Source organism: Palaemon carinicauda, chromosome 36, assembly GCF_036898095.1.
Source record: "Palaemon carinicauda isolate YSFRI2023 chromosome 36, ASM3689809v2, whole genome shotgun sequence".
Classification (NCBI taxonomy): Eukaryota; Metazoa; Arthropoda; class Malacostraca; order Decapoda; family Palaemonidae; genus Palaemon; species Palaemon carinicauda.
This window is the reverse complement of record NC_090760.1, coordinates 38,775,998-38,789,644: the sequence shown is the minus strand read 5'-3', so window position 1 is coordinate 38,789,644 and position 13,647 is coordinate 38,775,998.

Below are 13,647 nucleotides of genomic sequence, written 5' to 3'. Positions count from 1 at the left end.
CATTATTGTATGTCTACAGGAAAGCAAGCTTGTTGCTAACACTCCTTGTCCTCGACAGTATGTTAGTTATAGAACACCATATAATCAACAAGCAGGGAGCCATGGTGCAAGTCTCATGTACATTTGTCGAGATGTTCCCAAAATACCATTATCTATTCGCACACCCCTGCATGCAGTGGTGGTACAGATTGATATAGGGAGAAAATATACATTATGCTTTCTGTACTTATCTGCAAATGATAATATTTCCTATGATAATTTAGTAGAGGTGATTCAACAACTCCCTCAACATTTTCTCTTACTGGGAGATATGAATGGTAGACATCCTTTATATGGGATGATGTTCTAGTAAACACTAGGGGCAATGTTATATCATCAATTGTGAAAGATAAGGATGTCGGGGTCCTTAATACAGAAGAGCCCACACACTTTTATGTTCAGACAGATACCTTGTCGTGCATTGGCCTCTCAATCTCAAGCTCTACTTACCTTCTCAACTTTGATTGAAGGACATTAAATGATTGGCATACCAGGGATCATACACCAATCATTATAACTACCAATAATGGTCCACATTACAGAGATCGGCCCAATGGAATCATAACGAGGCGGACTGGGATATATTTCGTGAGCTAAGCGAAATTGAGAGGAATGCAGAACAAATTGAAAATATTGATGATGCCATGAACCTACTAAATTGAACCCTTCATACAGCAGGAGTTAATTCAATTCCCAAAACAACAAAATTATTCAAAAAACAACCAGATCCCGGGTAGTCTTCAGAACTAATTGCCCTGCATAGAGCCACACGAAGGTCTTTAACTCGATTGTACAGACGCCGTACTGAGGACAATTTGATTATATACAAGAAATTTACAGCACAAGTCTGTCGTGCCATGAAAGACACTAGGCGCCAGTCTTGGGTATCTTTTGCTTCGTCCAAGAACATCACCATCCTCTGTGTGGACTAAAGAAAAAAAGATAGCAGACAAATTCACCACCAACCCACCACCAGTGTTGAAGGTGAATGATCAGTATGCGATTGGATCCTCTGAGGTTAGCAATGCCCTGGCTGATCATTTCTTTAATGTATCATGCAATTGGGAAGAGGTCCCTGGTAACCAGTATAGGAGCATTAAAGAAAACAAAATTCTAAATTTTGCAACAGGAAGGGAAGAGTAATACAATTCTCCTTTTACCAAAAGATAATTTGATTCTGCACTTGCTACATGTAATGATACAGCCCCTGGAACTGATTAAACATGTACCTGTTAATACAAAGTCATTTGATTTAAGCATTATTAAAAGAATATGGCATGATCATGGTTATCCAAGTGTTTGGAAACTTGCCATTACTTCAGCCTTTTTAAAACCCGGTAAGGATAAGTTTTTAGCTGGAAACTATGAACCAATTTCATTGACACCTTGTTTAAGTAAGATCATGAAGAAGATGGTCTATTCAAGACTTATATGGCACCTGGAAAAGAAGGGTATTTTAATACATATCCAGTGTGGAGTTAGAAAAATGCACTCAATGATTGATGGGTTGATATGACTTGAGTCCTCTATTTGTGAGGCTTTTGCTTTAAAACAGCACCATATGATAGTCTTTTTTTTTTTATCTTGAAAAAGCATATGTTACTGAATGGAGATATGGTATACTTAAAACTTTTCATAATTTGGATTACGAGGAGAGCTACCATTGTTCATTCAATCATTCATTTCACAAAGATTTTTTTCAAGTGAGAGTGGGGGAAATTCTATCAGAGAGAAAATGTCAGGAAGACGAAGTTCCCAGGGTAGTGTGCTAAGTGTTACCCTACTTGCACTAGCAATTAATGGTATATCCTCTGTCATTCCTCAAGATATTCTCTCAACACTATTTGTAGATGATCTCTCCAAAATCATTTGCTTGAGCTAGAATGGCAATGGCTGAGAGAAATTACAGATCGCAATTGACGAAATTATTTAGTGGGCTGAATAGGTTTAAGTTTGCGATAAGCAAAACTGTTGTTGTCTATCTCTCTCGTATTTGGGAGTGCATCCAGACACTGATATGTACATCAAAGGTCTACGGATTCCATGCGAAAGTGAAGCAAGGTTTTTAGCCTTGATATTTGATTGTATATTGACAAGGGTTCCTCGCTTAAAATCATTAAAAGCAGAATGTCGTGATGCCTTGAAGCTTTTAAAAGTTTTGTCCAATACATCATGAAGGGCAGACCGCAAAACAATTATAGTTGTACAAGGCCCTATCTTTTTCAAAAATTAGTTATGGTTGTGAGATATATTCCTCAGCCACCCCAAGTCATGAAAAGATTTTAAATTCTATACACCATACTGGTATCAGATTGGCAACAGGAGCATTTAGAACTTTGCCTATTCAAAGCCTCCTTGTTGACGCTCGAGAATTACCGTTAGCCTTTACCGAAGGTCTTATATTATTCAGTATTGGTTTAGGATGCAAAGGCTTCGCAATTTCTTAGCCTGTCAGACTGCAAGCTTTGTAAAGCACTCAACATACCTTGAGATGCACCCAAAATCCCCTCAACCTTATAGTTTTCGGGTGAAATAACTGATAGAAAGTCTTGATACAGTTAGAAGCAAGTTGCTTCCATTTAAGGTATCATTGGAAATTACCAGAAGTATCTTTTTGTGAATACTGTATTATAGTAAAAAAGAATATGATTGACATGGAAGCTAGGTCTCTTTTTTATGGAACATGTTGCACAACATAAGGAATCAATTCTTATATATACTGATAGCTCGAAATCCGATGCTGGCATTGAATTTGTAGTATATAGTAATGCTCTTAATTGTAGAGGAGCCCGTTCACTAGCATCTACCATATTTACAACCGAACTTTATGGCATACAAATCCGCTACCAAGAAATTAGCATTATAAGAGGAGGCCAATCTTACCATTATTAGTGATGCAAGAAGTGTTCTACAACCTTAGGAAGTTTTTAATTCCAATAATATTTTCGTTTTAAAAAGTTTAGAGTGGCTTTTCATTATTGGTATAAAAAGTATAATAGTTTGATTTTGTTTGGTTCCAGCACACGTAGGTGTGTCTGGAAATGAGAAGACAGATTCGTTGTCCAAGAATGTAGCAACTGAGTTACTACTAAGAAGATATCCTATTGCCAGCAATGATTTTTTACCTACAATTAAGAAGATTAATGATAATTGGCAATGGCATTCGGATGGATTACATGAATAAAGAATGAGAGAAATAAGTAATGCTATATCTCCTTGGTGGTATAACGGGATGCCCCGAAACTGGGAGATTCCTGTTTGTCTTCGCATTGGTTACACTCGGCTGACAAACGACTTTTTACTGGTTGGCCAAAGTAAACCATATTTCGACGACTCCTTGGTACCCTTGACAGTATAGCATTTGTTGACCGAATGTCCCATATACAGTAGTGAAATAATTAGATCTATGTTGTAGGCTAGAGGTGAGAATGGCAGGTTCATCCTTGCCTATAATCTTGGACATGATATGTCCTACCATGCTAGTGGTATTTTTAGCTTTATTTCAGAAGTAGGTCTTCTGACATGTATTCAACTTTTAAAATGACACCTTTGCTTATATGGTTTTAAATTGAATATTCTTTGATTTATTTCTTATTTTTTACAATAAACGATATCGGTGCCAATAACGTTAGATGTCATGATGCCAGAAAACCTATAATCAATGAAACAATCAGTCCATGGCATGATTAAAGTGGTCGTTTTTGAGGGGGTCACTTGAGACGCAGAATTGTTAAAAAAAAAAAAAAGAAATAAATAAAAAATAAAAGAAATAAAAAAACCTTCTATGGAAATGACCATTGCCCAGTGTAATTATGTTGCCCATACATGGGTATATAAACTTCAAAAAGATATTGTCCTAGAGAAATAGGACAGGAAATAAGACAAGAGAAGAACTATGTCCGAAGCATATAAGAACCAGTTCCTAACGAGATAAGAAGCAGAGAAGACCAGAAATCTGATAGAGCCAGTTTCCAACCTTCCCTTCAGACAAGAGGAGAAAAATTGAAGCAGCCAGTCCTCCCTGCTTATGACGAGAAATAGCCAATGCTGCTTTCAGCCTGGCCTTAGTTCAACACTCTCATCGAGTCCTCGGAGAAGACTTCTGATGTTCCATCTTGAAGCCACCCCTTCCGTGACATCTTCGAATCCAAAGTCGTCGTGCCAGTTTCATCTGAACTTAAGCTGCCCTTCTGATCCGTTCTTAAGCCTAGAGTCTCCGTGCCAATGTCGTCTCTGCACCTGCAGAAAACTATTCCTCAAGTATTTCGACCTTACTGACTATTCACCTTCTCTGTAAATAATTGTATATATTAGATTTGTCAATTAAAGTAACCGAAAAAGTAATATTGATTTTCTTTGTAAGTTTATGAATAAACAAGTTATGTTTGTGTGTTTTTTTTATTTGTGAGTTTCTTTTTATATTCATTACCCAAGATTTATTTGGCTGTTGTGGTACTTTTTTATTCTAACTCTTAAAAGAATCTGTAACGATTTTAAGACTGTAAAAGCAGGAGAGGACGGGGTAGACTAATTGAAACGTGGCTGATGACTATGCACAGGGAGGTTGAATCTGAGAATTGGGTTGAGCTCGGAGAGATGACAAAGAAAAGAGACATGAGGGGAATATATATATATATATATATATATATATATATATATATATATATATATATATATATATATATATATATATATATATATATATATATATATATATATATATATATATATATATATATATATATATATATATATATATATATATATATATATATATATATGTATTAGAAATTCAGCGAGAGAGACAGATGCCATTGCAAATATATTCCATTTTACGTCTGTACACAGGGATACATGAATGTCTTATTTCTTCTCTATAAAACATTCCTATTGAATAAAAAAGCAACATTTCAATTCTAGAAAACGTATTTGAAATCTTAAATTATACCATTACCTGTTGTATACACTCTTAGCTGATTATGTCTGTTTACGTTATATAAACAATGCTCTGTATTTTACCTTAATCCATTAACCTCAAAATTTTAGATTTTTGTTGAAGGGAAATCTACATAGCTGATTTCATACTTTATTCTTATTATTATTATCATTAATAATAATAATAATAATAATAATAATAATAATAATAATAATAATAATAATAATAATAATAATAATAATAATAATAATAAAAATTATTATTATTATTATTATTATTATTATTATTATTATTATTATTATTATTATTATTATTATTTTTATTATTATTATTATTATTATTATTATTATTATTATTATTATTATTAGCTAAGCTTCAGCCATAATTGTGGGAGTAAATTGTCAAGTTTAACATCTGCAACAGAGAGAGCATCCCATTACGGAGAGCAAATAGTATCAAATATATGTAATAAAATGAAGGAATATATGTATGTATATATATATATATATATATATATATATATATATATATATATATATATATATATATATATATGTATGTATGTATGTATATATATATAAATATATATATATATATATATATATATATATATATATATATATATATATATATATATATATATATATACATATATATATATATATATATATATATATATATATATATATATATATATATATATATATATATATATATATATATATATATATATATATATATATATATTTATACACACACACACACACACATATATATATATATATATATATGTATATATATATATATATATATATATATATATATATATATATATATATATATAAATATATATAATATAGTAAGATGGGTGACAAAGCTAGATAGATAAGTATTATGAGCTTTAAAACCAGACTCATATTCAAGTTTAAACTTTCGAATTTACATTTACTTATTTATCAGATTAGAGAGATCCTTCTACAGTCCGACCACAGCTGGAGTTAAAGTTCTAGAATACTATGCATTATTGAGCCTTATATGAAGAAGTCATGGCTGTCCGAATTAACTGCATAAATAGTAGTAAATATTGGATTTTTATTTATAATATGCTAATACTCTCGATTGTTTTTATAATAGTATTAGATCCTTCCTTCTCTTTGTTAACTTAAAAATAATTACTCGATCCTCGAAGATTCCATCGTTACGTTTTTTATTAGTTGGTAAATGAAAATTTTACTTCTCTTTAAATATAATCCATGTATATATTTCGCATAGGTTTTTGATTGCCTTGAAAGAGATGATAAATTTAATATAATACTTATGTGGTATCTTTATTTTGTTTACCAAAAATACCTTTTGAAATGTCTCAAATTTTACAAGGATCAAAGTGAGAGCATCAAGTATTTTTCAACATACCAAATTGGAATTGAATCTGAACTTTAACTATGTGCAAACAGGACTTTTTCTCAGTGCTTTTGCTAGAAATTATACAAAAATAAATTGCGTTGCTATTTGCCTTATCCCATTGTCTCGCCATTCTTTGAATGGAATCTATATGTGATACGAAAAATCTATGTAATGATTGCTTTCTTTTATCATAATGCAATTGAGAATATAGTATTTGACTATTTTGAAGCCTGTATGCATCATTAAAAAAAAAAAATAAATACAACTTGTAACTTATTTCATACGCTCTGCGAAGAAAGAGGGATATTTAAAAAAAAAAAAAAAATAGTCTATTCCTAAACATAGTTCTGTTGTAATGGGGCAGAGGCCTTTTGCTTTGTCTCACATTATTTTTCACCAGCGATCAAGGTGTAAAACGTATTTTGTTACATAATTTACATCATAAAGACAATAACGTCTCTAAAAGTCAAATATCTTTCAGGAATACAATGTAAAAAAAAGTTTCTCATAGTATTAGGAATTTTGGGAATCCAGTTTACGCTGTCCAAACGAATTCCAACTATATATATATATATATATATATATATATATATATATATATATATATATATATATATATATATATATATATATATATATATATATATATATATATATATATATATATTTATACCTGACTATTTTTCATTACTTTATTCATAATCTCTAATCTGTATCGAATAGTCTATTCCGTTAGACTTTCTTAAACACGAACAATTTATCTTGTTCCGCACTTTGAATATGGATTACAAAAAGAAATATGTCTACCATATCATCTGTTTTGAAGTATTATTGATTGTTTCTTTGGTGGCTGTTCTTTTTTTCTCTTATATACATTACTTTGCCAATGTATTAAAGTAGTAGTCATTATAATTTACAAATGTCACCATCGAAGAGAACATAACATGAAACATTATTCATAAAAGAATTTAAAAAAAACCTACTTTTTTGTTGTAAGTTCTTGAATGGGAAGACAAAAATAAGTAAGGCTAATCCATAGAGTATGTTATCATTATCATTAGCAGCAAATATACAACAATACCTGGAAAATCTTATTGTAGCCCAAGGGCTCCAAAAGGGAAAACTGCCCAGAACGGAAGGAATTTAGAAAACTAATGAATAATATATAAGTGAGAAATAACAGTAAATAGAAAATATTTCAAGATCAGTAGCAATGATAAGCATCTAAATCATATAAAAACTATGAAAAAAGTCATAATATGTTAACTTTCAAAAGAAAAGCCTTTGCAACAAGCTTAAAATTCTAGAATTCTGCTGATTAAACTACCTGATTAGGAAAATCATTCCAATGTTGTATAAAAGGATTTTAGAATAATAAGCTATTGGACACTATTATGGTGAAGAAAAGCCTGTTAGATTTAACGGCGTACTAAGTAATAAGCACCAGATGAGTATGGGGATATCTAGATGCATACATTAGTCAGAATTATGACAAATGATTTGCAAATGGCATAAAGAACAGAGTACAACAATATCCAAAACATATCCAAAACAGTTTTTGTGAAATAGAAGGAAAAAAAGAGGGAAATTTTAAATCGGGAACCACGGATAGATTTTACAATTAGGTGTAGTCACTGAAATAGACCTTATTACTGAAAATATCAGGTTTAAGGAGAACCACTGCCCTTGACCTTTCTATAATTATCAAGTTTTAGTTTTATTGTGTTATTACTTAATTACCAATGATTCATTCCATACACCATTTCTGGTTAGATCTCTATCAAGGGATTCAGGAAGCACAGGTCTTTATGAAGTCGATGGAAATGATAAAAAGAAAGTAGCATCATCTGTATGTGCATCAGACTTGATTTCGAGGTAAGCCTCATATGCGGATAATTAATGGGCCGAAATCACTACCTTGTGGAACACCCTATATTAAATTCCTGTACTCACCATATTACTTAAATATTCAGTGATGATGCAAGGATAAGATCTACCTACTCCTATTTGTTTAAATCTGAAAACAATTGCCTCTTGATTGCCATGGTCAAAGTTAGCACAAGATCCAAATCAGTCATAAGAACTTCCTGAACACAATGGATTTATGTATAGCATTGAATATGTAAGAAAGCCCTCCTAAGCCCTAAGCCAATTAAAACGGTAAGTTCAAACTAGGGAACTTATTGTTATCTTCGCCATAGCTATTAAGACATTTTGGCAAAAGACTTTCAAAAACTAGATAATATGATCGAAAACAAAGTTTGGTGGTAGTCACAAAAGCTACCGCAAACACATCTACGTAAGCATATGACATATCCAATACTTAATAAAGTATCCCATAATATATATATATATATATATATATATATATATATATATATATATATATATATATATATATATATATATGTATATATAAATATATAAATATATATATATATATATATATATATATATATATATATATATATATATATATATATATATATATATATAAATATATATATATATATATATATATATATATATATATATATATATATATATATATATATATATATATATTCTTGTTGATTAGGTGAAAAGAACCGACAGCAATGAAATTAGGCTTTTAGGTCTATCCTCCATAATCATCAAAGTCCAGTAAAATAGTTTCATTTGAACGTGACTGAGAAACTAATCGAATTAGGTTATTTTTAGGAACAGGAATGTGGACGATCGAGTGACTCACACTATACTGTATAATGTCCAAGAATATACAACAAACGTAATAAATATGTATTAATATCGATACTTTCAATAGTTCTTATTGTAGATAAGTTAAGACTAACCCTTTTCAAAATTCTCAGTTTATGGTGGCTACTCTTCACGTGACTGGTCATAACTTTTTTTGCTTTGAAAAAGGTGAATAGAAATATATCAGGAAATAGCAATAGAAATAATTTAAGTAGGATATTATTAATATGGTAAACAGAAAAAAATATTATAATGTACTCATGGCAAGCGACCAACACTTACGTAATAAAATAACAAGGATTTTCTTCAAGTTTATTTAAATCACTCCAGTGATGTTTAAAGGAAGATTGATGGAAATAGATATTATCTTCATGAATGAAAAATATCAGCAGGATAAACTCTTTGTACAACCAACAAAATTAGATCTCAGAAGCGGAACCATTCAAGAGACTCTGGGAAGGCATATGAAACAACTTAACAGCCTAAAATAAACAAGCTGAATAGTTAAGGATATCGATATCGATTAGAATGAAAAAGTTAAGCAAATAGTGTTTGACATGACTATAAAGGCTATAAAGAACCATCTAAAAGAGAACTAGGAACTGGAAAGCACATGGCCCCGATGACGTTCATGGTTATATGCTCAAAAACCTCAAACACATAAGTAAGAATCAAGAAATAATTGCATTATATATAGTATCACCTAGCGCCTCAAAAAAAAAAAAAAAAAAAAAAAAAAAAAAAAAGGAGTAAAATAATAAGCTGATTAGGCTATCGTGTCTTTTTTTAGTTTTTATGAAAGATCTTCTTTCATGTTGGTACTTTTCTTAAAATATTATATTTCAATTAATCATTATTTCTCATATAGTTTATCTATTTCCTTGGTTCCTTTCCTCACTGGGCTATTTTTTCGCGTTGGAGCCCTTGGCCTTATTGCATCTACCTTTTCCAACTAGGATGTTAGCATAGCTAATAATAATAATAATAATAATAATAATAATAATAATAATAATAATAATATAAGTCAATTAACTGCCAACAATTAATATGGAAACTGCTAACAGGCATCATAAGCGAAAGATTGCACATCTGGCAAAAAAGGATGCAGAAAGAAAGGAAGAAGCAATGAGGCAAGTTACTCAGAAAAATAGGGTAATGAAAAGACTGGTAGAAAGCCTACGACATGATACCATACTCATGGCCTATAAAATGTTTAGGGTGCTGGTAAATAACACTGTTAACCTCCCCCAGAAATACAATGTAAAACTTGAAATCAATGCATACATGTTAAGGAAAGCAACTTGCATAGGTCAACAACAGGAGAGGAATTTCCCATAGGGACTCTTTATCCTCACTACTCTTTGTAGTAGCTAAAACTCTTACGACAAAAGTAATGAAAATTATCGTTGTTGAGTATCAACTTAGGAAAGGAGACAGCAGCATTAATCACCTGATGTTCGGGGATTACATCAAGCTGTACGGGAAAGGTGCTAAAGAAATAGGCATGGTAATCAAAACTGTAAGAATTCTATCAAGAGACGTCAAGATGGAGTTTGGAATTGGATCGTAACAAAAACTATGAGTATATAGCTTCCAGATGAAACTATCATCAGGGATAGAGATAAAGCCGGCAATAAATATCTAGGGATGATAGATAGATAAGCGATAAAACACTAAGAGATGAAAGAAAAGATTACTTGCAGATAATCAAAGCTATGGTGAAGGCCGTAAACTTCTTGGTACTAACAGTAATCAAGTACAGTACTAAAATAGTGGAAAAAAGATAGCCAGTTCTGTGCCATGCATATTGAAAAAGAAGAAATATAATGAATATGTACTAATCACTACACCCACGGTAAATATTGGAAATCTGTAAATACCATGCAGAGGATGGAATAAACTTATATTATCCACATCAAAAGCAGACACTAATGGTTAGTGGCTAAATGTGCATGGGAAGAAAACTTGAAAAAGTAGTAATAGAAAACACACGATATATTTACTAAAGCATTCCATTGTAGTTTGTGTGGGAAAGACCAAATGGTATGGACACTAATCTCAAGCTGCAGCAGAAACTGATCAGACTAAGTTACTTTTAGGCTACATTTTCAAGACGTATTACGAGGAGTCAAAATTGGAAAATAAGAGGAAAGAAAAACAATAGAAAAGAATCAGTACTTACAACTCGAATTGAGAATACTATGGGCAATGTTAGTGGAGGTATTACTAATGATCATTGGAGCAAAAAGGACGATACCAAAGTCATTTAAAAAAAGAGCATGAACCAATGTAACAACAAGACTTGTACAGAAGAACGTGATTCTGGAAACCGCAGATACAGTTAGGAAAATGTAATCTGAAGGAATCTGCATGTAACCAGTAACCTTATACTACAAACCACCAGTTTATAGAAGCAGTGATGACCAAAATAGAGAGGAAATAATAATAATAATAATAACCATCATCATCATCATCTCCTCCTACGCCTATTGACACAAAGGGACTCGGTTAGATTTCACCAGTCATCTCTATCTTGAGCTTTAATTTAATAATTCTTCATTTACCACCTCCCACTTCACGCTCTGCAGTTCTCAGCCAAGTATGCCTGGGTCTTTCAATTCTTCTAATGCCTTGTGGAGCCCAGCTTAACGATTGGTGAACTAATCTCTCTTGAGGAGTGCGAAAAGCGTGCCCAAACAAACTTCATCTATCCCTCATCATGATCTCGTTCACATATGGCACTCGAGTAGTCTTTCTTATAGTCTCATTTCTAATCCTCTCCTGCTATTTAGCTCTAAATATCCTTCTGCGAGCTTTGTTCCCAAATCTACTAAATCTATTGGAGATTATTTCATTGTCATACCATGACTCACGTCCATAGTGTAACACCGATCTCACTAAACTGGTATATAGTCGGATTTTTATATGCAATTTCAGGGGATTTGATTTCCAGATTTTACCTAACCTAGCCATTGTCTGATTTTCTTTTTCAATCTTTCACTAAACTCTCATTTTAAAGACCCTGTATTGGAGATCATAGTTCCTAAATACTTAAATGATTCTACCTCATTATCCTTTCTCCTTAAAATATTATTTCATCTTCCATTGCACATTCGGTTCTCATCATCTGTCTTTCTTCTATTTATCATCGGCCAAACCTCATGTAATATTTCATGCATTCTGGTAAGCAAGCATTGCAAATCCTGTGATGTTCTGTTAACTCGGACAGCATCATCAGCATATTCTAGGTCTGATAAATTCCTATCGCCAATTCAGTCCAATCCTTCTCCACCATATCTGATTGTTAAATGCATTATAAAATCCATGAGGATGATAAACAACATAGGTGACAACACATTCCCTCGGAGTACTTCGTCATTCACTGGAAATTCATATGAGAAGATTCCATCAACATAAACTTTGCATTTGCTATGCTCATGAACAGAGTTATTAAAATTTACATATTTAAGAGGACATCCATAATATTGCAGGACTCTCCACGAAATTGGCTGGTGCACGCTATGAAAGGCTTTTTCATAGTCCACAAATGCCATCAAAGGGGGATTTCTATATTCTACACATTGCTGTACAACAGGTCTTAAATTGAAAATTTGGTCAGTGCAACTTTTACCTTTTCTTATAATAATAATAATAATAATAATAATAATAATAATAATAATAATAATAATAATAATAATAATAATAATAATAATAATAATAGCAACACACTTCCAAAGACATGTTCGTATGAAGAACCTACATGAATTGTGATATGTAAATAAAATCAAATGGCATTGTCGGGATAAAGATAAAAACCAATTTAGACCAAATAGAAAGCTATAAATATAACGGACACATCTTTGCTTACGAACCGCCACCTAGAATAAAATCGTTAGAGATAGTATTTTTATCTTGAAGCGAATAAAATGAGAAAATAAGAACTTCTTCCCTACCGTTATCCCTACATCAAGAATTCGGTTGCCTAATGCACCCTCTCCACTGCCCTCGATCAAAGGCATTCTCATCCCCCAAACCTCTTCCCTCCATATCATCCTTCACCTTATCTCGTCATCAAATTTTTTGCTTCCCTCTTGATCTACTCCCCCTTTCAAGTTCCTCCCAAACCCTCTTCACCCCCTACCCACCCTCCATCCTTAGCACGTGTCCAAGCCATCTCAGTCGTGAGACTATTATCATTTCAGTAATCTTTACTGATGATACAGCTAAATAGCCTTGAAGTGAAGGGAAACGAAAAATTGTTTATAGTTGTAATAAAATTTACAGAAAACAAGGCACACATAAATTCATGACAAGAAATGACAAAGAAATAATAAAACAAAGAAAAGCATATAAAGTAAAAATAATAAAAGACTGAAATAAAAACCAGTGATATATAAAAGTCAGGATTATCTCTAGCCTATTAGAAACTAAAAAACGAAATTGTCGATGTTGAATATCAGTCGACGACAGAAATCATATGAAGCTACTATAATCTAAACAAGGGTAAAAGGAGAATTAACTGCAAAATGTTA